Source organism: Canis aureus, chromosome 28 (assembly GCF_053574225.1).
Source record: "Canis aureus isolate CA01 chromosome 28, VMU_Caureus_v.1.0, whole genome shotgun sequence".
In the NCBI taxonomy this organism is placed as follows: domain Eukaryota; kingdom Metazoa; phylum Chordata; class Mammalia; order Carnivora; family Canidae; genus Canis; species Canis aureus.
Genome location: NC_135638.1, coordinates 1,943,408 through 1,970,324, shown reverse-complemented (window position 1 = coordinate 1,970,324; position 26,917 = coordinate 1,943,408).

Here is a 26,917-nt window from a genome sequence, read left to right as displayed (position 1 = left end):
CCCCAAGGAAGGCAAGCGGATGTGCCCGGAGAAAGTAAAGAGAACACAGATCCTGGGATTTTTTTTTTTCTTTTTAAGAGTCTGATACTAAAAAATTGAAGGCAGACTTTGAAACTAGGACTTTTTGAAAATCCCTTTTTTAAAAATATTTTATTTATTTATTCATCAGAGAGGTGGGGGGCAGAGACCCAGGCAGAGGGAGAAGCAGGCTCCATGCAGGGAGCTCGATGTGGGACTCGATCCCGGGTCTCCAGGATCACACCCTGGGCTGAAGGCGGTGCTAAACCGCTGAGCCCCCCGGGCTGCCCTAAAAATCTATTTTTAATCCTGGAATACATTTTAGGCGACTCAAATCGAAGATACAAAGGGTCTTTGCGCGGTGACCGTGTCCTGGCCGCGAGGGTTATCCGGGCGTGACCACTGCTGGGGGACAAGGCCCTAAGGGCGGTGAAAGGTCCCCTACCCTTTTCCTACCAGGGCCTTAGGTATTATCTTGGTTTTATGGTTTTAGTAGGACGATGACTTTAGACAGAATTTTTTTTTTGAAGTCCTACCGCGTGTTCTCGTCCTGAAGCGGCAAGCACGTTTGCTTTCTGACGCAGGGCCGGCGGCTGTGACGGGAAGTGGGCTCCCAGCGCGGCCAGACGACGCGCAGCCTTAGCCAGGCCGCAACGCTGAGCGGTGTGAACTGGAAGGAACGAAGGCGCATCCGTGGCCAGGGAGTCGCGGCTGCGTCATCCCCCCGGGTGACGAGGCACCTCTGTGTCAAGTCCCGTGTAGTTTGCAAGGTCCCTGGTCTTCGAGCAAGGCGACTGCTTTCCTTTTTCTTTTTTTCTTTCTTTCTTTTCTTTTTTTAAATTTTTTTGGTAAGACTCAATTGGGAAATCCAAATGCATCTCCATTAAGGACCCTTAGGACGAGGTTCCGGGATGTTCAGGTTCTTTGCCAGATGCTGCACCTTGAACTACAGGTACAAGATACAGGTGTCTATGCGGTCTGCTGGCGTACACGCGCCCGCGTGCAGGGAAGTGTCAGAGGCTCCGTCAGCACCCCACGAGCACGGCTGCCGTGGCGCAGAAGGGCACGTCCTCGCCTTTCCAGGGACCTCCCTGCTTGCCTGCGTGGAGAAGCGGGCCAGCACGGTTGTCCCAACCTCCTTCCCTATATGGTTCTGGGTTAAAATCCTCCTGAAGCCGGGTCTCCTTTATCCACGCAGAGGTCAGAACTGGTTACGTAACCTTCAGGGCCTGGTGCAAAGTGAAAATATGGGGCCCTGGGTCAGTTTGCAAGGGCCGCCACGACAAAGTACCCCCGGCTGGGTGGCTTGGACGGCAGATTGTTTCCCCACGACGCTGCAGACTGGGATCTGGGGTTCAAGTGTGAGCAGGGTGGGTTTCTATCAGGGCCGGTCTCCTGGGCTTGCAGGTGGTTGCCTTCTCTGTCCTTTTGTCCTCACGTGGCCAGTCTTCTGAGTGTAGGTACCCCTGAGGTCTCTTTGTCCAGTGTCCTTTTCTTTCTTTCTTTCTTTCTTTTTTTTTTTTTTAGATTCTTTTTATTGATGAGAGACAGAGAGGGAGAGGCAGGCCCCGTGCAGAGCCCGACGCGGGACTTGGTCCCAAGACCCCGGGGTCATGCCCTGGGCTGAAGGCAGGCGCCCAACCACTGAGCCACCCAGGGATCCCCTTTTTTAAAAAATATTTTTATTCACGAGAGACACAGAGAAAGGTAGAGACCCAGGCAGAGGGAGAAGCAGATTCCATGCAGGGAGCCCGATGAGGGACTCGATCCCAGGACCCTGGGGTCACGCCCTGACTCCCCAGATGCCCCTCCAGTGTCCCCTCAAAACTGCCAGTCATACTGGGGTAGTACTCACCTTGGAGACCTGATTTTAATCACCTGTTTAAAGACCATGTAAGGTCCCAGCCTGAAGGTACTGGGGTTCAGGGCTTCAGCATGGAAGTCGTGGGGGACCTAGTTGAGCACGTATCTGAACGCGGGGTCTGTTAACAGGAAAGAAGTGCTGTTAAAGGTACTAAAATAGAAAACGCTTCCCTTCTGTTGTCTTCGTCTTGGTTCTTTGTTCTGGAGCTGATCTCACTTCTGTGGACGCAGCAGGACTCGCTGGCGCGGTGTGGACTCACCCTGACCCCCAGGGGTTCTGAACTATGACTCGGCTCGTGAGTGTACACGCTGCCGGATCCACAGCCTGAAGCCCGGCTGGCGGCGGGGAAGTCCGTTCACCTGGAGATCCCCTCCAGGTCCCTGTGCCCAGGTCCCGGCTGGGGTTGGAGGGCAGGGTGAGGGTGGGGGGCCAGTCGAGGCCCAGAGCATCAGTCCTTACCTTTGCAAGAAGGTCTTTTTATCCTCGAACTTTTTTTTATTATAAAATATTCCATCGTCTGTGGATAGACACCTGTGTCAATTTTAGTCCTTCCCTAGTATGGGGATTTGTTGACCTCCTTAAGAAGCTGGAGCCCTGGGGAGCCTCCAAGGTGCTCCGCAGCAGTGCATCCAGAATCTGGCTGCTTCGAGGGGCAGCACGTTCACAGACGGAGACCAGGACCCCGAGAGATCTTTGCTTACCCACCAAATGAAGGCTCCCGGAGGTCTATGACACCAGCTCTAATCCAAGGCCACTTATAATCTTCATAAGGTTTTGCTTATATGGTCTTGCTCTGCAGATCACAAGGAACTTTCTACTTTAGTCCTGTCTCCTCTGGCCTCTGTTTATTCATCAGTAAAATCAGAAAACTAGAGTGAAAGATGTTCTCAAACTTGTAAGTCTTAGTACTTTTTTTTTTTTTTTTTTTTTTTACCAGGTGAAATACAGGACAAACCCTACGCTGCGCTCCGGGTAGAGGCAGGGGACCGCACGCCCTCCCAGTTCCTTCCTTCTTGGTAGACGGCTTCGTACGGAACTCCCGGAGCACCTCTGAGGCTGGGGGATCTGCGGGGGATTAGATGGGAAATAAAGACAGCAGCTTGGGGGCTTTCTGGTCGTGTCGGTAGCACCACGATGATGCCCGCTTACCTTGATTCCTAGGGGCACAGGGTTCTTGAGTCCCGGTCCTCCACCAGCTTCTACATAAGTCCTGGCGATCAGACTGTGCAGGAGAGAAAAGGCTGGAGGCTCAGAATGTGAGAAGTGAGTCTGGGTGGTGGTGGTGGTGGAGGAGGAGGAGGAGGAGGAGGAGGAGGATAGGTGGGTGGGGAGGAAATGAAAGGTCAGAACTAGGGAAGTAAGAGACCTTCACATGGACTTAAATTATTCAGGCACCGAGCAGCACGTATGGTTGTCCCCGCCCAGCCGGGGTTTCACATTCTGCAGTTTGGCCCCCCCCACCCCCCGCCCACAGTCATCTGCGATCTGGACCCGGAGACCCCCCCCTCCATGAATCCTCCGAATGGCAGCCTGACGGTGCCTACTTCATGCACCTCCCTTCATCTCCGCACATGGGCCTTTTATCTCCCATTGTAACAAGGGGAGGACTGTAAAATAAGAGCTTTTGAGAGCGAGCACATTTACATAACTTTTATCACAGTATATCATAATTGTTCTATCAATGTCTTACCCTGACTCATTTATAAACTTATTCTGCATATGTATATAGAGGAAAACTATATATAATATATATATATTATATAGGTATAATATAGGTATATATATTATATATGTTATAGGTATATATATTATATAGGTATTATATATACCTATATAATAAATATAGGTATTATTTATTATAATAAATATAATAAATATATAATATTTATTTAGATATATATTATATATATAATACCTATATAATATTTATTTAGATATATATATTATATATAATATATATATAATATAGGTATAATGTGTGTGTGTGTGTGTGTGTGTGTGTATACACCAAACCCTATATATATAGGGTTTCAGTGGTCGTGCTAAGATTCTCACTGGCCCTTCCCTTCTGTGACCACTAACAGCAAGCTCACCCTGGGGTTCGCAAACCCCTTAATAACTTCTCGAGGGGAGCAGCCCCCGACCCTTGGCTTCGTAAGTCCCCTCTGCCCAAGCAGGGAGGCTAATTGGCCAACTGAGGACCTTGCAGGGCAGGTTCATCTTCGTTCTCCTACTACTTGTCATTTGTCTACACAGACTCATTATATATATATAGGGTTTGGTACAATCTATGGTTTCAGGCATCCACTGGGATCTTGGAATGTATCCCCCGTGGGTAGTGGTCTCCTGTATCTTTTGTGAGCGGATTCCTGAATATGGGAGACTTAGATGGAAAGCGTTTTATGCAGGTTGCAGAGAGGGTTTGAGATGCTAGTTGAGATTTTAAAAGCGTGACCTTGAGATGTTATTTTTCAGCAACGTATAAATCACTTCATCTGTGGAAGTTTAGTTGGAAGGGGTCTAAACCTGGTGTGGCCGTGCAGCCGGTGGGGCCTGTTTCCGGCCTCCTCCGTCCTGAGAAGGAATCGTGACGGGGTGTGCCTTTGTCATGTGGGCAGATGGAGCCACCAGCGCTGGCCTGGGGCTTTGGCACCTTTACCCCTTGGGAATGTCCTCTGCGAGCCCGCGTCCGGGGAGGTGTGGCTGGGGAGGCGGAAATCAAGCGGAGATCTGGCCTTCAAGTCCTACGGAGTCAATGCTGGTGGTCCTGGCGCTTTGAATGATCACCGAGGAATCAGAGAAGCGATTTGACTCGAGGCCCGTCTAAAGGTCCCCGAGCAGCTCCATTTCCCTCTTCAGTTATGACAAATTATTCCCCGCCTCCACGTTAAGACCGACTCCCAGGGTTGACAAGCTAAATATCTTAAAAAATCATGAAATGTGAACATGGTACAGAGCGATGAAAGCAGGGATCCGTGGGCTCCTACTTGGTGACCTCATGCTACGGTTGCCGCCACCTCCCCTTTCCTGTGAGGTTTGCTGTCTGAGTTTTTCTGTCTGAATTTAATGTAAGTCACGAGGAGGGAATGGGAAATGCCAGGTGTGTGCGTGAGTATGTGGCCTAGCAGCTTCACACTGGACAAAGCTCGACGATCCAAATACTGTCTTGACCTTTAGTACCGGGTGGGATTACGAGCAATATTGGGGACTCCCCCCCCCATGGCGACTATCTGGGAAACTTTATGGATCTTCAAAGTAGGATTCGAATATCTACTTTTCTGTACTATCATCTACCTGTAGCCATCCTGTCCAAGAAATGCTTTTCCACCGTGCAGGGAATTTGCAAAGTCTTTTGATTGAAATGTGTCTCTGTAGACAAATGACAAGTAGTAGGAGAACGAAGATGAACCTGCCCTGCAAGGTCCTCAGTTGGCCAATTAGCCTCCCTGCTTGGGCAGAGGGGACTTACGAGGCCAAGGGTCGGGGGCTGCTCCCCTCGAGAAGTTATTAAGGGGTTTGCGAACCCCAGGGTGAGCTTGCTGTTAGTGGTCACAGAAGGGAAGGCCCAGTGAGAATCTTAGCACGACCACTGAAAATATGCCCCAAATTGTTACTGCCGTTTGGTCAACGATATCGCCGTATAACAAGTGGCTTGTTAACTGTCTTATTTGAGAAGCGTCTTAGAAGGGTTATAATAATGATGAATAAGCAAATCAAGTATTTTTTGACTCGATCCCTGTTAAATTATTGTACATCCTGACCATTGGCAAATGCGGGATTGCTCTCCAGTTGTGGCTAATAATGGATAATTCACACATCAGATCCTTATGAACGAAGAATCACTTCCTTCTCCCCACACCCCTGAGAATAAACTATTTTTACAAGTTCTTTGAAGAGCTTGAAGCACCTAGAAGGTAGGGACATTATATATAATTTTTCTCTTGTTCCCTCTTCTTCTGCCCTTTGGTGTGGTTTTGGGTAGAGCGCACACCTTTTAAGTGTAATGGACGGAACGCCGTTCTAGCCTTCGGTGTTTGAAACAATTCCTCAAAGATCTGGAGAGAGGCTGGGATGATGGAAGGTGGTCTTATGAAGGGGATGTGGAATTCGGAAGGGAAATAGAAAAACTGGAGAGTGTTTTTAGGAAGAAGAGGCAAATGCTTTCTAGGTGTGAGGGGCCTAGAGGTGAGGTGGGGGAAGGATCCTGGACCAGTTTGATCTCGCTGAGCTAGGTCCTCGTCACCCAGCCGTGCGATTGTGCGAAAGTTGCTTAAACTCCTCAATAGTTCCGTTTCTTCATCTATAAAATTGGAAGAATAACGTATTTACAACGTAGGGTTGTTTCAGGAATTAAATGAACTAACGTATTAGAACTTGGAGCCGTGTTTGGCAATAGTAATTTCTCAACAAATGTTAACTATTATCACGCTCATTAAAGATCTTGGGGGAAAGGTTGGATTAGCTTCTTTCCTCTCCCCAAATGTAAACTGTTTGGCTGCCATACTTTAAAAATAGCCTCTTAATTATAGACTGTGTGTGTGTATGTGTGTGTGAATTACTACGCTGGAAGGTCCACAAGCTTGGAGTCTGTCGTCTGCTCCCTTCAGCTTCTCTGGTATCTCTGAAACTCCTTGGGGTGTGGGTCTGTGGGGCTTCCCAGAGGGAGACCCATGAGGCAGGGCAGCCCAGTGGAAGGAGCCCTGAACGCGGGGCACACACCTGTGTCCACTTCCTCCTCCGTTATTGACCATGGGAGTCCCTTTGCGGCTTATAGGTCAGTAGTACCCAGTGCAGTGAGTATAAGAGACACTCTGTGGGGTTTTAAGGGGAAAAAAACCCATAAGGGATTGTAAAAAGATTGGTAATGTAACCAGTGTTACTTCTTCTACATGTGAAAGGCTATTTCTTCAGTAAAATGTATTCACCTGGAGAGGCATAGGTGAATATTACTCAAAACAATTTGGTACTTCTTTCAAAATTCACATTCATGGGTGAAAACCTATCTGTAACTTTATATCACACTCTTAAACATTTTTTTAACTTAAAATTTCAGATTCACAAATTGTAAAGATAGATTCCACATACCTTTCATCCAATTTCCCCAAATATCAACATCTTCTATAACTATAATCATAAAAAGCAAGAAAGTAACATTAATATTACGTAATTACACGTTTTATTCAAATTGCATAAATTGTCCTACTGATGTCCTTTTTCTGGTCCGGAATCCAGTTAAGGAACACAACATTCAGTTGTATCTCCTTTGTTTCCTTTAACCTGGAACATTTCCTTGGTCTTTGTTTTCTGTGATCTTGACACTTTTGATGAGGCTTGGCCGGTTATTTTGTTGATTCTTTCTTTTTCTTTCTTTCTTTCTTTCTTTCTTTCTTTCTTTCTTTCTTTCTTTCTTTCTTTCTTTCTTTCTTTCTCTTTCTTTCTTTTCTTTCTTTCTTCTTTCTTTCTTTTTTTCTTTCTTTCTTTCTTTCTTTTTTTCTTTCTTTCTTTCTTTCTTTCTTTCTTTCTTTCTTTCTTTCTTTCTTTCTTCTTTCTTTTCTTTCTTTCTTTCAACTGGAGTTCAATTTGCCAACATAAAGCATAACTCATCCCGCCAAGTGCCCCCCCCCAGTGCCCATCACCCAGTCACCCCAACCCCTTGCCCACCTCCCCTTCCACCACCCCTTGTTTGTTTCCCAGAGTTAGGGGTCTCTCATGTTCTGACTCCCTCACTGATATTTTCAATCATTTTCTCTCCTTTCCCTTTATTCCCTTTCACTAATTTTTATATTCCTCAAATGAGACCATATAATATTTGTCCTTTTCCGATTGACTTATTTCACTCAGCATCATACCTTCCAGGTCCTTCCATGTCGAAGCAAAGGGTGGGTATTTGTCATTTCTAATGGCTGAGGAATCAATTTAGTTGCTCTGATGTTTCCTCAAAACTGCATTTTTGGTAAGGGTACCACAGACCAGATGCGGTGGCCTTCCTGGTGCACACAGTATGAGGGGGGACATGGTACTGGAGATGCTAGCTTTGCTTACTTGGTCAACAGGGTGTCTGCTAGGCTTCTCCCCTCAAGTTACTACCTTTCCCTTTGTAAACGGTCTCTTGGGGGAGATATTTGGAGGCCATGGAAATGTCCTCTTATCACATTCTAATTTTTGCTTTATGTTAGAGTTCTCCACAGAAACAATAGGATGTATATGTATTTATAGGTATGAGGCTGATAGGAGGTCTGAGAAGTTCTTACCTGCCATCGTTAAGTGGAAGATCCAGGAAAACAGGTGGGATATTCTAGTCTGAGTCCAAAGATCTGAGAAGCAGGTTGAGAATCTCCCCTCTCTTTTGAGAAGCTGTCCCTAATTCCTCATCACTCTGTTTACTCAATGCATTAAAAACGTTGAGTGCCCTCCTCTCTGGGCTGGATGCCCTCGTACTGGTCCTGTAACCCAGGCCTCATTGAACAGGTGAGGACATTAAGGCCCACAAAAGTCCTTACTTGGTGAGGACAAGTGGCACACTTAAGACCTTAATCCAGGCCATTCCCACATTCACGGGCAGCGGGGCACCTCGTTCATACTAATTTCCTACTTGTTCACATGTTGCTTATTTACACTCTGGTGGTTTTACTGCTTTATGTAGTTTGTAGGTCTTCCTGTTTTCAAAGGTTTTGCAGGATGGGACCTCCATCTCCACTACGTTATTACTTTCTGACTGCGGATCTTTTGACTTTACAGACTATTTTAAAGAATAAATAAGCTGTGATTTTTGGGCAGAAACGCCCTATAAAATAACCCACATAATCTAGGAGGAAAAACTCTGGAACAAAGTGTTTCTTTGGAACTTGTTCAGCAGAGGGTCAGAACCTGACATTCTAGTCTGGTTTGTCTATTTGTGTCCTTATATTGCAGAAAATCAGGGTCTGGCAACCAAATATTTTGATGTCTCATATAGGGCATCACTTAGCAAAGCCTTGAGTTTGTCTTCTCCCCACTGCCATTCCCTTGGCTGAGTGGCATTGGGGGCCATGGGGAGGATGGGAGGAGAGTGGAGGAAACGGTGGCCCAAATCGCTCAGACTCTTGAGACTTAGAGCCTAGTGTGTGTAAGAAAGTTCATCTAGAGCCCTCTTTGTCTTCCAGGAGCATTTATTCACTTATAACATTCTAGGTGAGTTATGATGATGCCTATTTTTCCCACTTTTGTTCTCTTCCAGTTATTTCTATCTGCTCAGGCTCTCTTTTCTCTGTTTCCTTCAGTTTCTTTCTGCTTCTGTCTCTGTCCAGGGATAGACTTGTATATGTTGCCCTGTGTCTATATGTCTTTTTCTGTCTCCATCTCTCAGTGGGGGTGGTGGGAAAGCCCTTCTAGGAATAAAACTCCTTGCAGAAACAGTGCTACATCATTGTTTGATAAACATTGTAATTGGGCCATCAGAAGGTATTTTGATGTGCTGGGGACCATGGAACTGATGAGTGGATGATTGTATTTAGTAGTCAATGACATTTCTTTTTAGCATCAACATATTGATGAAGGACCTCCAAGTACCATGTGGTCCTCACTCAGAAAATTAGATACAGGGACAGGCGGTGTGCAGACCTAGAACTCAGAAGTTTCACCCTGAAGCTCTATCAGGAGGCAGATGCTCCTCTAGGAATCACTATCTCTAAATCTATAGCCTTAGAAATCCTACTCAGACATGTGACGTGCATCCTAGGAGAAAGGTGAGCCCATCAGGAATTTGTGAAGTTATTTAGCATAGCGGACATTAAAAATTCTTAGACTACCCAGCATCCATTATCCCTTCATAGAAACATCCTGACTTTCTTTTGAGTCCTAGACCTTACCCCATTGTGAAGTCTTGGGATAATACACCTGCCTGCGGGCCATTATGGAAATGGAGAAGACAAGATGTATTTTTCCCCCTCTTGGTATAACTAGGAGCCACACATGGCTTAGGCTTAGATAATTGGACACATCCTCCTGCGACTTAGAAACAGCTAGAATTTCCATATCCCAGCAGTGGCATCCTGACCAGTGCTCAGTTGTGATTCTTCCTTCTTTGGAGCTGACTTGGATCCTTGGATCCAGTTTCTGAGCTGGTTCTCCATTTTCTAGTCAGTTCTGCGAGCCCTTTGTTTCTTTTGGCTGGAGTTAGTCTGCTTAGATGGACTGCCATAACAAAATGCTACCAACTGTGTGGCTTAGATTTATTTTCTCACAGTTCTAGAGGCTGGTAAGTCCAAGATCAAGGTTCTGTTGGGATTGGTTTTTGGTAAGAACTTTCTTCCTGTCTCGTAGATGGTGGCTTTGTCTTCACATGGTCTTTCCTCCACGTATGCACACTGGAGAATGCAAGCTTGCTCTTTCTTTGGTGTCTCTTCTTGTAAAGATACTAATCCTATTGAACCGGGGTCTAGCCATATGACCTCATGTAACCTTAATTCCTTCAAATACCTATACACCGGGGATTAGGACTTCAAAATATGAATTTTGGAAGGCTAGAAACATTTAGTCTGTCACACTAGCTAAAGTCAGTTTGTTGGCTTTTAGATTAGGATTTTTAGCAGATACACTCAAACTTCAATTTGCTAGTCTTATTTTCCTCCTGAAAATACTTTTTCCCCCCCCATCTTGTTCTGTAAGTCTGACTTTATTCAGTTGGTTGAAGTAGTGGTCTCTGAAAACTAAACTAGTTGAGGGCCTTTTGAACAAAATTATTTCCCTCCTCCCTCTTTTCTTGCATTTCTGGCTTCCCTGGCATTTTTTTGAGCAAGACTGTCAGTCAAGCAGGTGATCGGAGACTCTCTGATGTCATTCTCCACACTGATGTCAGACGCCAACTTTGGGGCTGGCTGGGTGGAAAAATGACCAGCTTGGCTCTTACAGTTATGGCTCCATGTTGCAAGAAGTTGGCAATTCTCTTCTTACTTTTTTCTTTTTATTGCTTGTTCCACAGTCTGGGAAGCATACACAGCTGCCTGGCAGTTCTGCTCCTAAAGCTATGGCACTCACCATCAAAGGCTCTTACTCTGCTGCTCCAGACAGAAGGACAATGACAAATAATATTAAGCCAGGCCCTTCTCCCAAGGGTCTCTGAGATAGAAATTTTGGACGGAACTTATCAGAGGTAAATCTGCCTGAAAGTGTCCTGTCCCCAGCATAAGGCTTCTCTCAAGCAGCACAGAGTGCCACATGCTACATTTATGTGCAGAGAATTACCAGAAAGGTGTATGTAAATATGGCCCTGAAAAGCCTTTGGTTTATGCTCTTTTCATTTTTTATTCTGCTCTAGTATCCTCCTTCACACCTGGAAATCACTCAGTATGAAGTAAACCACAGCAGTTTCCAGGACTGTGTGTGTATGTGTGTGTGTGTGTATTTTCAACTGCAGATGTCCAGGAAACAGTAAACTCTTGTTTTGAAGCTTTTTAAAATTGAGCTTTTGATTCCAAGCAATTGAAAATTGTTCCTGTTTATGCTTCTTATTGGTGATAGTTTAACTAGCTGAATTTTGTTTTCTCTGGATTATGGCTTTTTTTTTTTTTTTTATGGTTTTCCTTTAGGAGTTTACCAGTCCCTGGAGCTCACTGGTAGCAGAGGAAAAAAAGTGTCTAAAGAAATTGAATTTCTTTCATGTTCACAGAAAAGGTGGCCACTTGCCATTATAGGATAAACTCAGGGCTTTTTTCCTCGGAGGTTCATGGATTAGTAAAATCTGAGCAATATTAATACCTTCTCTTTTTTTCCCCCCAAGGTCAGAGTATATACTTCGGAAAGCATCTGTAAAATTAAATCAAGATAATAGCTTATTTCTGGCATTTGTTATGGGATAATTATCCTAATAGTTCTTCACTCCTGTAATTTAGCAAAAGGGATGTTTCGTTCTTGTGTTATTTGGGAAAGTATGACTAAAGGTTACCCAAGTGTAGGTCGTTTGTTAAAATGTCTAAATCCTTCTTTTACAGTTAGTATAACAGGTAGTTGTTACTATCCTGCAGCATTTTCACCAGATTTTCCCATATCTATCATTAAAATCATCCAAGTAGTTCCTGAGAATTTACTGTGTAAACATTCTGAGGTTCTTGGATAGGGTTGTAAAATTGGTATGATGAAGAAAGACTTTGCCAGTGCACATATCTCTCACAGGAGAGCTCAGGCTTGATTATGTGGAATAGATGGTGGAAATGGTAATTCTAGGCTGGAAGATGGCTGACAAGAGAGATCCTTGGAAAAGCCAGTTGGTTAAAAAAAACAAAAACAAAAACAAAAACCAAATCTTGTTAGACAATCACTGTGTTAAATGCTTTACTGTGTGTTGTTAAATATTTAAGCTTTTTAATTTACAAAGATTTTTTTTTTACAAAATCTTTATTTAAAGCTGAAACTAAAAGAGCATGTATTGAAGTTAATGAAATTCCAGTCCACTTGACTCCAAAGAATGAAAATGATCAAGACTTGCTTGGGAGAGCTTTCCCTGGCTGGAAGGGAGGAGGCCCTATGTAGGGTGGAGTGAGAGACAAAATTTGATGCCTTGGCAGTGGGGCAGTGAAGGCATATTTATAAATCCTGGGAAGGCTAATCTTGAAGCTCCAGTAGATACTTGAGTTGGGGCAGTGACAGGAAGGGGATGAGGGTAGTGGGACACTGGCTGGGGATCTGGTGCCCCTTCACAGGTAACCAAGAACAGTTAGCATGAAGCTGCGATACCCCTGATTTTCATTCTTGCCCAGCTTGCTCTTAGCTGTCTCCATTCCAATTGGGCCTGCTCTCAGAAGTGAGACTTGGCTCTTCCAAGCATCATTTGGAGTCTTACTTTCTTAGAATAGGTGCTGAGGACCCTAACATGGACCTAATAGGGGACCCTAATAGCCTTCCTACTTGTAAGCACACTGCTGATTTTTTTGCACCTTATAATTTCTTGTTCAACCCAGCACCCATCTTCCCCTTTTAAAAATTACTTGAGAGGGAGAATGTGCACATGTGTATGAGGAGAGGGGCAGAGGGAGGCCATCTTCAAGCAGACTCCTGCTGAGCATGGAGCCCACTGCAGGGGCTTAATCTCACAATCCGTGAAATCCTGACCTCAGCCAAAACCAAGAGTTGGACACTTAACTGAGCCCCACCCCATCTACCCTTGTGATGGCAAAACTCCTATTCTACCAGAGTTTTTTTTTTTTTCAGTTAAATGAATTTGACCTTTGTCAAGTCTTTCTAGATAGAATCAACTTTGATTCTAACAGTCCTCTCAGTCTTTGTGACTAAAAATATAGGTATAGGCATCTGAATTGGCAAAGAAGTTAAACTCTCACTCTTCAAAGATGACATGATACTCTATGTGGAAAACCCAAAAGACTCCACTCCAAAATTGAACTCCACTCCAAAATAGGAATTCAGCAAAGTGGCAGGATATAAAATCAATGCAGAGAAATCAGTTGCATGTCTATATACTAACAATGAGACTGAAGAAAAAGAAATTAAGGAGCTGATCCCATTTAAAATTGCATCAGAAACCATAAGCTACCTAAGAATAAACCTAACCAAAGAGGCAAAGGGTCTGTATTCAGAAAACCATATAATACTCATGAAAGAAATTGAGGAAGACACAAAGAAATGGAACAATATTCCATGCTCATGGATTGGAAGAACAAATATTGTTAAAATGTCTATGCTACCTAGAGCAATCTATACATTCAATGCAATCCCTATCAAAATGTTATCAACTTTTTTCACAGAGCTGGAATAAATAATTGTAAAATTTGTATGGAACCAGAAAAGACCCAGAATAGCTAGTGGAATGTGGAAAAAGGAAAACTAAAGCTGGTGGCATCACAATCCTGGACTTCAAGCTCTATTGCAAAGCTGTAATCAATAAGACAGTATGGTACTGGCCCCCAAATAGTCACCTAGATCAATGGAACACGACAGAGAATCCAGAAATGGACACTCAACTCTATGGTTAACTAATATTCAACAAAGCAGGAAAGACTATCCAATGGGAAAAAGTCTCTTGAGGGGCCCCTGGGTGGCTCAGTAGTTGATCATCTGCCTTTGGCTGAGGTCATGACCCCGGGGTCCTAGGATTGAGTCCCGAGTCAGGCTTCCCACAGGGAGCCTGCTTCTCCCTCTGCATGTGTCTCTGCTTTTCTCTCTCTTTCATGAGTAAATAAAATCTTAAAAGTCTCTTCAACAAATGGTGTTGGGGAAATTGGACCATACACTTTCTTACACCACACACAAAAATAAATTCAAAATGGATGAAAGATCTAAATGTGAGACAAGAATCCATCAAAATCCTAGAGAACACAGGCAAGAACCTTTTGACCTCAGCCACAACAATTTCTTGCTAGACACATCTTCAAAGGCAAGGGAGACAAAGGCAAAAATGAACTATTAGAACTTCGTCAAGATAAAAAGCTTCTGCACAGCAAAGGAAACAGTGACAAAACCAAAAGAAAATTGACAGAATGGGAGAAGGTATTTGCAAATGTCTTATTGGATAAAAGACTGGTATCCAAAATCTATGAAGAACTTCTCAAACTCCACACAAATAATCCAGTAAGAAATGGGCAAAAGAGATGAACAGACTTTTTTCTCCAAAGAAGATATGCACGTGGCCAATAGACACATGAAAAAATGCTCCATATCACTCTTCATCAGGGAAATACAGATCAAAACCACAATGAGATACCACCTCACACCAGTCAGAATGGCTAAAAGTAACCATTCAGGAAATGTCAGATGTTGGCGAGGATGTGGAGAGAGGGGAACCCTCTTGCACTGTTGGTAGGAATGTGAACTGGTGCAGCCATTCTGGAGAACAGTGTGGAGGGTCCTTGAGAAGTTAAAAATAGAGCAATTGCACTATTGGGTATTTATCCCAAAGGTACAGATGTAGTGATCCAAAGGGGTACCTGCACCCCAGTGTTCATAGCAGCAATGTCCACAGTAGCTGAACTATGGAAAGAGCCTAGATGTCCATCAACAGGAACAGATAAAGACGTGATCTATATATACACAATGGAATATTACTCAGCTGTCAGAAAAATGAAATCTTGCCATTTACATAGATGTGGATAAAACTCTAGAGTATTTATGCTAAGCAAAAGAAGTCAGAGAAGGACAATTACATGATCTCAGTCACATGGAATTTAAGAAAACAGGATCATAGGAGAAGGGAGGGAAAAATAAGATGTGGTGAGAGAGAGACAAACTGTAAGACTCTTAACTATAGGGAATAGCTTGAGGGTCCCTGGAAGGGAGGGGGGTGGGAAGATGAGGCAGGTAGGTGATGGGCATTAAGGGGGGCATGTGATATCATGAGCACTGGGTGTTATAGAAGACTGATGAATCACTGACCTCTACCTCTGAAACTAATGATACACTATGTTAATTGAATTTAAATAAAAAATATAGGTGTAATAACTAGCATTTTTTCCATCAACTATGCTTACATAGATTGTGAATTTCATGTCTGCTGTTAGACTGCAGGCCCAAAGGTGGTCAAGGTGCTGCCTTGTTCAAGCCTTGCTGTCTCCCCAAAGTGCCTGGTTAGATACGTCTTTGGTAGTCACCAGATTGTTGCCCGAGTAAGAATAACACACTTTTTACTAAACTGCTTCCTTCTGGTGAACATTCTTGGCTGAGAGGGGCTTTATTTTCTTTAGGCTTGAATTATTATCTTTGGTTCTTGGGCCTTCTTATTCCTCTTTGCATATCTGCTGGATTTTACAGGTAGGTCAAGAAAAGCATCCCGGCAATGAGGTTACTGATTCTACCTTACATGGGGAGGGGGCAGTATGAACACAAACCTTTTAATTCTACTTTTTGCTCACATTCCACCTTTCAGCCTCTAGCTCTCCTAGAAGGCTCCTCGTGGCCCTGCCCTTTGGAAACCCTGTGGGAACATACGTCACTTAGAAGCATACCCTGTGGAAGGCACCCAGCGTAGGACCTGGATGTCTGCATGATTAGGACAGAAGGGGGCCTTGTCTTGTCTTGTGGCACCTGCGTTGTTGCCTTGCCTGTTTGTGAGTGGCCAACTAGGCCGCCTCCTTAGTGAGCCAGCTGCTTGATACTGAGCTCAGCCCTATACGATGTATTTCACTTTATTTTTTTTATTTATTTATTTTAGAGCAAGTGAACAGGAGGAAGAGCAGAGGGAGGAGAGAGAGAAAGAGAATATGAATGAGAATCTCAATCAGACTCCCTGTTGAGTGTGGAGCCTGATGCGAAGCTTGATTTCAGGATCCTGAGATCATGACCTGAGCTGAAACCAAGAGTCAGGTGCTTAACTGACTGAGCCACCCAGGTGCCCCAATATTCTTAGGTTAGTGTGACCATCTCTAGTTGACACAGGAATTGGGCTCTTTATGCACAAGTCAATGTGTATTCTTTTTTTTTTTTTTCAATGTGTATTCTTTAGGCACAGTGACAAAGGGCTTTCTTTGATTTTATGTTGATATGTTGACCAGTCATCTTTTTTAGTGAAAGTGTGTAACCTTATGTACAATTATTCAAATACTTAGATATGCAAAGAGTTCAAACTTAGCAAAGTGAGGAACTCTTCTGCAATATCTCCCTGGATACCCATGATTGCTCTTGCATGTGTGTTTTCACTTTATCCATGTACGTTGGCGGTCATAAACTTTTAGGAATATTTTGTCTAAATGCAAATGAGCCCAACCACATTGCGTTCCACCCAGGCCCATCCAGGTAGAAGTGCTCCTGGGGGGGTGGGTAGGCTGTGGTAAAGAAGTCCTCGAGTCTTGGGTGTCGTCATGAACATGCCCAGGTAGAGAGGAGCAGGGGAAACATGCAGCAGGAATGAGGGCCAATGACAGGGCCAGGAGCAACAAGATGTTTCATATTGAAGTATTTTGACAAGGATCTGGCCAGAGAGGTCTGAGCAGGGCAGGTGGAGAACAGAGGAGGGATGAGATACAACACAGATATAATTGGAGAAAACAAACAAACAAACAAACAAAAAAACCCAGAGAAACCAGGTGTGGTTGGCAGTTTAGGAAACAGTCCTACAAATAGGTCTTATATGAGTCACACCTTCTTGTACAGAGTTTAGAATATGATTCCTGGGTCGGGATGACAAGGGCGTGAAAGGCATAGCCAAGACGTCTGGGTTCCTGCATGCCTTTGTCTGTTTTTGCGCATCCAATGCCGGAACTGTCTTCAAGCTATCTCAGCCATAACTTTCAACCAAAGGCATCGGTTTCATCTTTCTTCCTGGCACATGGCCAGAAGTGTTGTTCCTTTTGATGAGACCATCTCATAAAGATAAATTGTAGTTCATTAGTTTCAGTGAAGATAGTTCAGAACTGATGAGTGGGAGTTTCCAGAATTGGGTCAGGATGGCTTGGGGCTAGTTTGTGGCAGTTAGAACACATTTCTCAAAGTGTGACCAGTGCTGCTGCTTATTTTATTTCTACTTTTAGCAAGTCCGAGAGGGCATGTTAAAAAAAGGGCAGGGTCTTAGGTTCCATCCTGGTCAGACTCCTCAAATTAGGAAACTGGGAGCCGGAATTTTAACCTCCCTGCCATCCCATGACTGAGTTGTATGCTACAGTTTGGGAAACCATAGGCAGAGAGATCAGAAGAACTTAGAGACTTTCAAGCCTTCCACATTAACCGGGCCCTGATTTCCCAGGAAGATTCCTATAGTGGGGTCGATGAATCTTCAGTGGTTTGTGAAAACTATAGTGAGTGTTTCTGCTAGTTCCAGTGGTGTCTAGCCTTGTAGACCTAGCTCGAGTTTGCCTTCTAGTTGGAGGCCTTCAAGCCCTACCTTGGCCGTGGAGTGTCCTCGCCATCGTTTGCATTCACAGTTCTTGAGCTGGGTTCCTGACAGCTCTCCTCCCTCTGCCTCGTGATGGCTCTAAGCTAGATGTGACACAGCTATTGGAGTCTTTAAAGTTGTACTGGAACTTACATATGGTAATATGTACATAACATTTAGGTTTCATATCCATTAAATTTATTTTTTACCTGTGTATGTAACACTATAATGAACACTGAGATCATTTCTAATGCTCCAGGAAATTCCCTTGTGCCCACTGGTAATATCCCTCTTAAAGTATCTACTATTCAGATTTTTATCACTATAGATTCACTTAGGCTTTTCAAAAACATATATATGGAATTCTATAGTGTATAGTCTTTTGTGTGTAGCTTCTTCCACTCAACATCCTATCTGATATTCCTTCATGTTGTTGAAAGTACTATTAGTTTCTTTTATTGCTCTCATATCCTATTATATAAATATATCATAATTTTTTTTTACTTATGAATATTTTGGTTTCCAGTATTGGGTTAATGATACTCAAGTCTTTTAGTGTTCAAACACACTCATTTTTTTTTAGGATTTTATTTTTTCAAGACAGTGCAAGCAGAGGGAGGGGCAGAGGGAGAAGCAGACTCCTTGTTGAGCAAGGAGCCTGATGCAGGGATCTATCCCAGGACCCTGGGATTGTGACCTGAGCTGCAGGCAGACGCTTAACCAACTGAGCCCCACCACGCACCCCATAAATCCACTCATTTTTGTTGCAGACCCACTCAGGAGTCCTAGGTATATGTGTGTTTGGCTTTAGTAGGTACTTCTAAACTGCAAAATGTATAGTGGGTTGTACCTGCTTACATCCTTACCAGTTGGGTAGGAGAGTTCCAGTCCACGTAACTTCCATATCTTCTCTCCCTGACATGACTTTGGACAGGACAGTGTGCAGGTAGGCATGTACAGTTTGTATTAGCCACAGGGCCTGCCCGGAGACTGGATGGTCTGGGTGTGATAACCATCAAAGGGCTGAACAATCAAAAGCTCACACTGATCAGATCTTTATGCTGCAAAAAGAGTACAAGAAACTGTAGGAAAAATCAAGATCATCCAGATCCTGAGAAAGGAAACAGTCTGACCCCACACTTCCATGCACTGTTTGAAAATCTTACCCCAGTTCTTGCCATTTAACATCAGGAGATTACCCAAGGTGAACCAAACCACTGTCTGTGGACCATGGAGCCAAAAAGCCTGTTTAAATAATAGTCTTGTGCAAACAGCGATTTTTTTTTTATTTGAGAATAATAAAATGGTTTTGTTGGGATGCCTGGATGGCTCAGCGGTTAAGCTCTGCTTTCATGATCAGGGCACGATCCTGGAATTCAGGGATCAAGTCCCACATCGGGCTCCCTGCATGGAGCCTGCTTCTCCCTCTGCCTGTGTCTCTGCCTCTCTCTCTGTGTGTCTCTCATGAATAATAAATGAAATCTTTAAACAAATGGTTTTGTCATCTTAGATGATCTAACAAATTTTCTAAGAAATAACTGTAGCTCTTTGTTCTAAACTCTACTGTAGGTTCAGGCAAGGGCTTCAAAGCAACTTCTAGCAGGTTAATGACCATGGATGTGACACTTCTTGAAAGACACCAGCGTGATGCTATAAAAAGTTTATAATTTGGGTTTAAAATATCACCTTCAGTACACCCTGGCTAGGTGACCCTGATCGAGTGTTTCTTTTTGAGTTCTTTCCTCATCTTGGTGATGACCACGTCTACCTCTTTGTGTCAAAAAATGATTGAGAAAATACAAGTCTCGAGATGGCCTATAGATGAGACCTTAAAAAATTACTAGCCTCTCTTCAATTTCCTTAATTAAAAATCTTCAGGTTTATTTAGATATAATTGACTTACAACACTGTGTAAGTTTAAGGTGTACGTGTTGATTTGATCTGCTTATATGCTGCAGATGTTTCCATCAGGAGTGTTAGCTAACCTGTATCACAGAATCACAATTTCTTTTTTGTGGGGAGAACATTTAAGACCTACTCCCTTGGGATCCCTGGGTGGCACAGCGGTTTGGCGCCTGCCTTTGGCCCAGGGCACGATCCTGAAGACCCGGGATCGAATCCCATGTCGGGCTCCCGGTGCATGGAGCCTGCTTCTCCCTCTGCCTGTGTCTCTGCCTCTCTCTCTCTCTTTCTGTGACTATCATAAATAAATAAAAATTCATAAAAAAAGACCTACTCCCTTAGCAACTTTCGAGTATATGACACAGTATTAAGTATAATCACCATGCAGTATGTTAGATCCCCAGAACTTATTTCACAGCTGGAGGTTTGTATCCTTTGGCCAACACTGTCTTCCCCCAGCCCCTGGTAACTACTAACTCTATTCTGTTTCTAGGTGTTCAGCTTTTTAAGATTCTATACATAACTGAGATCATATAGTATCTGTCTTTCTGTATCTGTCTTGTTTCACTCAGAACAATACTCTCAAGGTACATTAATTTTGCATGTGGCAGGATTTCCTTCTTATGGGTGAATGGGATACAATTGTGTGTATGTATGTGTTTATGTATAATATACATATGTGTATATTATAATATAGGAATCACATTTTATTTACCCATTCAACCATTGACAGACAGCTAGGTTATCTCAATTTCTGGGCTAGTGTGCATAATGCACAGTCATGAACATGGGGTGCAGATATTGCTGTAGGATTCTGTTTTCATTTCCCAGAAGTGGGAATGCTGGATCATATTGTAGTTCTGTTTTTAATTTTTTGAGGACCTTCTATACTGTTTTGCATGGTGACTTCCCTTTAATTATCTCAGTGATAGTGATGGTTGGTGTGAGATTGCATATAATCCACCAGCTTTTCATTTTACATTCATTGTACAGATTTATTTATAATAACCGTCTCCCCACATCTACCTGAAAAGAACTCCGAAACCTTGCCAGTGAACCCAACTTCCACAGTGGTCCAGGTGGATGCACGCTGAAATTCAGGAGGATGCCCTGTTTTCAGATGAAGTCTTTTAGATTAGTGATTCTCAGAGGGGACATTTCCAAAATCTGGGGGTGCAGTCTTTTTGCAAAACACTACTAGTGTGTGGTGGGCAGAGCCTAAGGATGCAAGATGTCCCTGTAATGTGTAGAATTGCCCCACATATAAAAAATTACCCTGTTTTCTACACTTTTGAATATCTTCATCTTCAAGATAAATCCCTCATTTCCCTTATTGCCTTTAGATATGAAATTGGCAGAGGTAAGTGTATATTATAGTAGAGTTTAGTACATGCTAGTCCCTTACCTTTCATTTTCTTGTCTCATGTTCTTGTCCTTCCCATACAGCCTGGCTTCTGATGTCTTCTCAAAAGCAGACGTTCATAAGGAGGAAATACACATATCAGAGTATCTCATTGTTTCTCCTATAATCCTGCACAAGGATTTACATATTGAAACACATATTATTTCATCTACTATAGCTAAGGGAATACAGACAGTTTCAGAAAATAGATGTGTGTGTAGGTCATGATTTGGCAAGATCATTTCAGAATTGTGCAGTGATGAGGCTGATAGGATTGATCTCTTCATCATGAGTTATTTCCTCATGAGGGGTGAGTGCAGGGTTTGAACTAATGATCTAGGGATGATGTAGTGGTTAGCATGCAGGCTCGGGGTTCACATTCTGCACTTGCTACTCCCTGGCTGTGTCTTTGTGGGCATCTTACAAGCTCTCTATCTTCTCACTCGTAGAATAGAGATGACAATAATGCCTCTACCTTCAAGTGGTGTATAAAGGCTGACTTTTGTTTGTCATATGGTAGGGATTTCTATGTTGTGAGTATGTAATTGTCATTTAGGAAGTATATTCACATCCTCTGACCCTCTAGAGAGGCCTTATCTTGTCATTGATTTTGCAACCTAGGTCCCAGAAGACAAATTTGTGTAATGAGTTTTTATAAGGGATGTCTACAACAATGGCTTTCCCCAGATGTCCACTCCATAGAGCCGTATTTCTGCAAGATGTTCTCCAAAAAAGGGTTCTGTGTTAAAATTGGGTTGCAGCGCACAACATTGTTGGAAACCCATGACCTACATCAGCGAGTCAAAGGCTTGTAGAAATACTGTGAAGAAACTTTAAAAAAAATACTATCTTAATATGTTTCCTAGGAAATGGAGCCTGAGCCAGAGTTTGCACCCTGAGGATTTAGCAGAGGTATACTCCCGGCGGGACTGAGGGAAAGCAATTGTTGGCTGGTGTTACCCAGCTGGTCACAGCTTATGACCACCAGGCGAGAGCTGTGTCTTCCAGATGGGCTCTGTGGAACCACCACGCTTTGGAGTCCTTTGGAGTCCTTTTCCATTAAAGTTTACCCATGAAGTGTCAATGCCGCTGGACTGAGGGGTTGTGTTACCTGGCCTCTTCTGGTGGTTGCCGGGTTAGGGAGATCTTCTCTGCAACACAGCCGTGGACCCTTGGTTAGATCTGGGCGCCAGAGCCCTCGCGGGCCCTCTGCAGAAGACACCGTGATGGCTGGGTTAAAGCCTTGTCCTCCCTCCAGGGGACGCCGAGACTGAGTGTGGTGCTGTGCTAGGAGATGAGGCCCTGGTGCCTGATGGCTTGAGAAGGGTGTGAGGGCAAGCAAACCTGGAAGGCATGTAAAGTGGGTCCTGTATACGTATCCCTTTACAGACTTGGACTGTGTAAATCCCACTTCCTTCCCCTCTCCCCTTTTAATATTATCATCTATTATTCATGAAACTCCTGGGGCATAGGTCACGGAGCTGTGTTCAGCAACTGTTGGCAATATGGTAGAGCAAGAAGAAGACTGAGCGCCATAGCTCTTGAAGGTGACTCCAGATCTAGTGACACAACTTCAGAGCTCTGTGTGTCGGGAAAGATGGCCCATTTTAAATCTGGGACAGTCATCACACTGGGTTAGAATCCTCATTCATCATACACAGCATTCCCATGCAATCGGATGATCCCAAGTAATACACTTAGGAGCGGTTGTGTTCCTCCTAAAGTCTATTTCCTGTCTTTTTCTTCCCCCAGCCCTGTTTGTCATTTATCTTCTAACTTTGTGTTTGACTTAAAAAAAAAAAAGCCTGTAGGTATTTAAAAACTAAGGAGCTTTTAATAAAACATTTTTTATTTTTGGGTTATTTTAAACTTGCAGAAGAGTTGCAAAAGTAGTACAAACAATTCTTCTAGATCCCTCATCTAGAGACCCTACTCAAGATTTGCCAGTTGTCCTGGCAACATTCTCTCTAAGCAAAAGGATCCGAGGTCCAAGTCACGTATGCTTTTAGTGATCATCTCTCTTTAGTCTGTTTGAATCTGCATAGTATCTCAGTCTTCCTATGACTTCCATGATATCTATATTTTTAAAGAGTAGAAGCCAGCCGTTTTGTGAAATGTTACTCAGTTTGGGTTTAGCTGATGTTTCCTCTTGACTAGACTCAGGTTGTGTATTTTGGTTGGAATATCGCAGAAGCAATGAGTCCGTGTTCTTCATGTTATGCCCATAGCATGGCATATGGTGTCGACTTGCTTAGTTACTGGTGGTTATTAATTTTGATCACTTGGTGACGATGGTGTCTCCCAGGTTTCTCCCACCCTTTTTCCTTCCCCCACCCTTTATTAATGCAATTAATAAGCATTTTGTGGACAGATACTTTGAGACTCTGTAAAACCCATTCCTTACTGCACTTCCACCCTCTAGTTTGAGAATGCATTCATGTTTCTTGCCTTAATTATTATGGTTGGAATTGCAGATTGTGGTCTGTAGTTCCATAATTCTTTCTGTATTTGTTGACTTCCCCTGTAAGGGAGATCTTTCTTTTCTCTCCACCCATTTTCCTCAATAAAAATATGTATTTGTAATGATTCCAATTTTTTTCAGTGCATTCCTATCATTTTGATGCTCAAATTGTCCCAGACTTGACCAGTGAGGCCTTTCAAACTAGCTTCTGTGTCTCTTTGACACAACACTTTCATGCTGTGACCACTTCCTTACTTGCTCACAAGACAAATATTCCAGGCTCATTCTGTTCTTTCCCTGCCCCAGTTTGGGAACCAGCCTTTCTCCAAGGAGCCCTGGTTTCTTTTAGTGGAGTGTGTGTGTGTGTGTATGTGTGTGTATATATGTAGATTTTTAGTTTTGTGGTTTCATTAACACAAATATGATGTGCACATAAACTGTTTTCTTTGCTATGCAGGCTGGCACTGGGATTGGTGACTTTGCTGGCCAGCTGGGCTGCTCTTTTTTGGAAGAGATACTGTGAACAGTCTCCACACAGTAAGGTGTGTTGCACATCAGCAGCACGGCAAGCTCCTTGACACCATGAACAGGAAACTCCCGGAGGCCACTGAGCAGTGTGTGCTTTGTTTTCATGTTGCTTCTATACCCAGTGATGGGGGTCAAGATCTGACCTTTGAATCTTTTGTGCACCATATTGTCAGTGCCTCTGGTTTCTACCAGTCACACTTAATTTTGACATATAGGTCTGACTGGTGCCAGATAAATGTCTTGGTTCTCTTTTTAATGATTTTGGGCTTCACCATGAGGGTGGCCATGATGCTGAGTAGGGGATGGCTGCAACCTTAGCAGGCAATGCCAAGAAAGAGAGTGGAAAGTGATAGTTAGAAATCCATACCTGAGCAGTAGCTGTGCTCATTGTTACTGAGATGTAACAGTATCCAGGCTTTCTCAGAATACTGAAGAATTCTGATGTAGGAAATATGTGGTATAAACAGAAATGCAAACGAATGCATATGTATCTTCCTATAGTAAAAGTAACTCACACTTCTACCTTCAATTCCAATCAAACACTATAGAGTTCATTCTAGTTTTACCCCTTTCCAAATTTGCACCTTCCTTTTCCGGTAGTAAGAAATCTGGCTTCCATTATCATGAACACACTGGTTTATGTAATTTCTCTGAATGAAGGTGATCTTCTGGCCATTGTAGGGCCACCAGTCTGCTTGGACATCTCTCATGCGGGCCCTGACCTCTATCCTGTCCAGAACCCCTCCCCATAGAAGGAAGGTTTGAAAGTAATCTCAAAAACTTATTATAACTTAGGTTTTCTTAGTAGCTTTTTCTGGCTTGGCCATTCATAAATTTTTCCAAATCCTTTGGGGCTTAATTTATATTTCCCATTTCTACCACTTTCTTGGTATAATGAGTTCCACAAGTCTAATCTTGACTTAGTGAAATAGTACTTCCTCATATTTCCTAAATTTAAGTTTCTTGAATTCTAAAAGGTAGTCTTAAATTCTTAAATTTCAGTATTTGGTGAACACATTTCCAGTAGTTCAATTTTAGCCCCAAACTCAACAACCACAGAATTTGTTCACTTCTTACCCATATGGTTCATGGTTGTATATATTTTGGTCATGACCTCTGAATGTGTGAGCAGTCAAATTATTGTGAACAGTATTGTTTCTTACCACTTTCTTCATTGCTTCTCAAAAATTTTCCTAATTCTATTATATGATTTTGGTGTCTATCATCTTATATGATGTTCCAGCTGTTTTGCATAACTTTACATTAGGGCAGAACCAATTTTTCTGTTTTTGTGTTTCTCCTTGGGTCAACTGATCTTTGCTGAGGGGAGTCTAGAATGCAGGGGCCTGAACCCAATCAGGAGGGACAATTGGGTTCTCTCTTTACTCGAAGGATGGGGCAACCCCAGTTCTGGACACAGGTCCTGACCCAGGACAGGCCTTCTCAGTAGCTGTGATGCCAACAGTTGGCAGGACTTAGAATTAAATTCTCTTTCAAGACTTGGGAATTGGTGGTTTAATTAACACTGGGAAACTGTGTTAACTGAAGTTAGTAGGAGGGGGTCTGGGATTTGGGTTCAGAGTCCAGCCTCAAGTTTCTACTCTGTCATTCACTAGTTGTAGAACTGGGAAAGTTACTTAAATTAGAACTCCTTTACTTACCTGTGAAATGGAGATAATATATACCTTAAGGAACTTATTTGCAGAACCTGTGTATAAAGTATACCTAAAGAGACCCACAGATGCTTAGGAAATGGTAGCTATCTTTGTAATTAGGGTTACTACAGGACTCCGTATTGTTTTTTGAGTTTCCCTATTATGAAACATTCCTGGGATACTCTAAGGCTGACCTCCAGATGCTTGTAACTCTGAGGAATAGCAATTTCTTTCTCCATTCCATGGGGCCGGAGGTTTTGCACTCAGCATTTACTTATTCCCTTATTCCGTTGTGGTGGAGGCCGGGAAGCCTACTGAGGTTTTGGGTGAGAATCCATTTCCACCAGTTAGACACGTTTGTGTGATATTTGGAGCACTGCTTGTCTGTTTTCTACTAGAAAGCAAGATAGAGATGATGCTGGCTCTTTCTGTAGCAGTGATCCTATCACTTGACCCCTTGGTGAGGGTCAGGGTGTGACTGTAGTGACGGCTGTGAGTTTGTACTGATTGCACGGATTGTAGAAGCATTCTAGTGCTTACTCTTTACCAATGTGAGGGGAAGAGGCTGTTGTGGAAGTGGTAGAGGCTTTCTGATGCCTCACCTCCTTCATTACAGCAGAGGAAGCGGCCTCCTGGGCAGAAAATTTGACAGTGTTCTTCCGCAGGTCACTCTTGAAGTCAGCCTTGAGCCCATTCATCCAGAATTCTAATGATATTCAAGGAGGACTGGCCTGTATTGATCCCTTTTTCCTGAAGATAGCTAGAATTGCTTTGTTTCCTTCAGCTGAACACTTCCAGATAAAATTTCCACTCTCTAAATTTGGTCCTATGCTCCGGCCTGTGACTGCAGGCCCTGGTCTGGTGCTTTGTCTTCCTTTTTTGAGACTTGCTTTCCAGGACTGGCGCCTGGATTCAAGCCTGTCCTACAGCCATGAAGATACTCTGATTGGTGGCGCCTGCTGGCCCGATGGAGCTCTCTGTCCTTTATTGCTTAAGTTCCCACTGGGCTCCACCTGTCTGAATGGGCCACCCAGTGCATAGTATTGCTTGGGATATCCTGGTCTTGGTACAGCCTTTGAACTCCATACCTGACCTCCCCACTGCCTCCCTTAATAGCTACTCCATTCTCCCAGAGCCTGACTCCACTTGAGCTGAGCCCACTCTTGTGGTCTGTTCTCCGTGACCATGAATGATCAAATGATCCACAGCACCATATACCATCGGCTTGATCACAGATCTCCATTGGCCCAGCTCCATGGCACTTGCTTTTTATCCAGAAGAGTTCAGACTCAGCCAC